The following is a 3,574-nucleotide window of genomic DNA, read 5'->3' on the forward strand; positions in this document are numbered from 1 at the left end:
ACCACATGGTGGCTCACAACCATCTGTAATGAGATCTGACTCCCTCTTCTGGTGTGTCTGAAGACAGCCACAGTGTAGTTATGTATAATAATAAATAAATCTTTGGGCCTGAGTGAGGTGGGAGTGAGAGAGTCAAATTGAGCAAAGAGAGCTGGGCCAAGTTGACCAGAGTGAGTGGGGCCGACAGGAGCGAGCAGAGGTCCTAACAACTACATGAAGTCTCACAACTACACTGTACTCATATACATAAAATAAATAAATAAATCTTTTAAAAAAACAAGCAAACCTAAATAGAAGAAAGCAATCAAACAAGCTGAAAAACAAAGAGCCATTATTAGAAAAATAAACAAATAAACACCCTCCAAAATGACCATTGAGTTAAGTCATTTTTTGGTATTCATCTATTGCTGGGCATGAGGATTGGCCTTTAATAGTTTTTTGTATGGCCAGTGAGACTCAGTAGTTATCATTTAGAGATAGTTTCTGAGTTGGGGATGTGGCATTTGTCCACTTCCCTTCTCAGCACTGAGACCCATTTGGTGCAGACCCGTGCATGCTCTGTGCATGCTGCCTCAGTCTCTGTGAGTTTATATATGCATCCATTCTGCTGTGATTAGAAGGCCTTGAGTCCTTGGTGTCCTTCATCTTTACAGTCTGTTTCCTCATGTGCAGTGTTTCCTGAGCCCTGAGGGGAGGAATTTGGTGGAGACATTCCTTTTAGAGCTGAGTGTTCTAAGATCTCTCATTCTCTTGTCTAGTATATTGTCTGGTTGTGGGTCTCTGTATTTGTTCCCATCTGATGCACAAGGGAGCGTCTCTGACGGTGGCTGAGCAAGGCATGGATTTACGAGGATAGCAGAAAGTTGTTAGGAATTATCTGTTGCTACATTCCTTTAGCTGAACAGTAAGTATTATTTGGTTTTCTCCTATGTTCCTGGCCTATCTAGTCTTAGATTCTTGGCCACTTGAGCAGTGTCAGGAATGGGATCCATTTTATGCAACGGGCCTACGTTCAGTCAGACATTGGTTGGTTACTCCCACAAGCTGTGTGCCACTACTGCATTAGTGCACTATGGTAGATCGAAGGGTTGGTGTTTGCCTTTCTCCTTTGGTAGTGTGCCATGAACACTAGAAGTAAGGGTCAGTAGGGGTGAAGGCTCAACCTTTCCATGTTCAATGAGGTATGTAGGTGTCTTCAGCAATGGGGCCTTACCCCTGGTTTATGGAGGGCAACCAGTAGCCTTGCCAGAAGTCTGTGTTGTTTGGAGGTTAATGTAGGGCCTCTTTGAATAACAATTTGATTGAAGGTTTCATTTGGTGATAAGAGATGTTTAGTTGGGGCTGTATATATTTTAGGAAGCTTCTTCTGTATTAAGTTTCCATACTACCCCTCAAATGGTCTTTAGTCCTAGCTGTCCTTCCAAATTTTCCCCTTTTGCCCTCTCACTCTCTGATCAAAAAAACTCAGTGAACTCTAAGTAGAAAAAACTCACAAAGATTCATACATAGAACCAGAGAGAGACAAGGGGGGACTGTTGAAAGCAGCAGGAGTCCTCAGATGTGAAATGCTCCTTGCCAAAAGGTTTATGGTAGTGAGGCTTTGTCTCCGGTGAAAGTGCTTTTGTCCATTGGTTGGAGGGTGAAAGCATCTGCAGCTGCTTGTTGGACCACTCAGAGGACAGCCATGTTAGGTTCCTGTCTGTAAGCACACCATAGAATTAGTAGTAGTGTCAGGCCTTAGAGCCTTCCCTTCCTTGACCAGGATCCTAATTTGAGTTTGTCACTGGGCCACCTTTCCCTCAGGCTATTCTCCATTTTTGTCCCTGCAGTTCTTTTAGACAGAAAGGAGATTCTGGGTCAGAGTTTTTGATTGTGCGATGACAACCTCCTCCGTCACTTGATGCCCTGTCTTCCTGCTGGAGGTGGACTCTACAAGTTCTCCCTCCTCACTGTAGGGCATTTCAATCCAAGGTCTCCCTTTGAGTCCTGAGATTCTCTCACCTCCCAGGTCTCTGGAATATTCTAGATGGTCCTCCCCCCACACCTCCTACCTCCTGAGGTTGCCTATTTCCATTCTTTCTGCTACCCTCAGGGTCTCAGTCCTGTGCCCCCTGTCCACCAAATGTAAGAGTTCTTATTCCTGCCAACTGGTCTATCTCTTTCTTCCAGAGAGTTGCCTCTGTTTCCATGTTACATATACTCCACCACTCTCTGTCTCTCCCATACCTAAGGTATGTCACTTCTTTTCTCTGTCCCCTTTCTAGTCTCATGACATACATGCATACACATATGCTAGATGTCACATACATGTGTGCATACATAGGTTTCAAATATAAGAGGAAACACCTCTCATGTGGCTTTCTGAATTTTATTTTACTTAACGTAATAATTTTCAGTTATATCTATTTCCTAAAGATTTAATAATTTTGTTTTTCTGTCTACCTGAAAAATTTCATTGTGTATTTTCCTTATCTGTTCATCATTTGATGCCTGCCTATTGTGAATACAGAAACAGTAAATGTAGATGTGTATGTTTTGTGTGGCAGTGTCTTACTTCAGGTTTCATTGCTGTCAAAGGACACCATGACCAAGGTCATTCTTATAAGGGACAACGTTTAATCGGGGCTGGCTTATAGGTTCTGAGGTTCAGTCCATTATCATCATGGGAGAATAATGGTAGTGTATACACAGACATGATACTGGAGGAGCTGAGAGTTCAACATCTTGGTCTGAAGACAAACAGATGAAGACTGGCTTCCAGGGAGCTAAGAGGAGGGTCTCATAGCCCACCTCTACAATGACACACTTCCTCCAAAAAGGCCAAATCTATTTCAACAAGGCCACATCTTAATAGTGCCATTCCTTATGGGCCAAGCATCCAAACACATAAGTCAATGAAGCTCATTCCTATTCAAACCACCACAGGTAGGATATAGAATTCTTTAAGTCTAAAGGTTGTAGTTGTGGCATAGTGGTAGAGTGCTTGCTTACTGAGTTTAAGGCTCTGGGTTCAATTCTTAGCACTGGAAAATATAATCCATTCAGTATATAAGCTAGAAGTCATACATGTGGACAAGATGATCATTTTTATTTTTATTTTTTTGAGGAACCACTATACTCATTCCCATAGTTTGCACTCCCACCAGCAATGAATGAATGTTTTTTTCCTATACATCTGTTGCTTGTTTTCTGCTTAGTCATTCTGAGTGGCATGAGATAGACTCTGGAGGACATTTAATTTTCATTTCCCCATGGTTGAGGTTTGCAATCCCATAGGAAGAACAACAATATCAACCAACCAGACCCCCCAGAACTCCCAGGGAGTAAGCCATCAATACATGAGTTCACATGGCTCCAGCTGCATATGTAGCAGAGGATGACTTTGTCATGCACCAACGGAAGGAGAGGTCCTTGGGCCTATGAAGGCTCGATAGATGCCCTAGTGTAGGGGAATCGAAGGTGGGGAGGTGGGAGTGGGTGAGTGGGTGGAGGAACACCCTCATAGAAGCAAAGGGGAGGGAGGATGGGATAGGGTGTTTCTGGGAGGGAGGGAAACTGGGGAAGGGGATAACAT

Source organism: Mastomys coucha, chromosome X, assembly GCF_008632895.1.
Source record: "Mastomys coucha isolate ucsf_1 chromosome X, UCSF_Mcou_1, whole genome shotgun sequence".
Classification (NCBI taxonomy): Eukaryota; Metazoa; Chordata; class Mammalia; order Rodentia; family Muridae; genus Mastomys; species Mastomys coucha.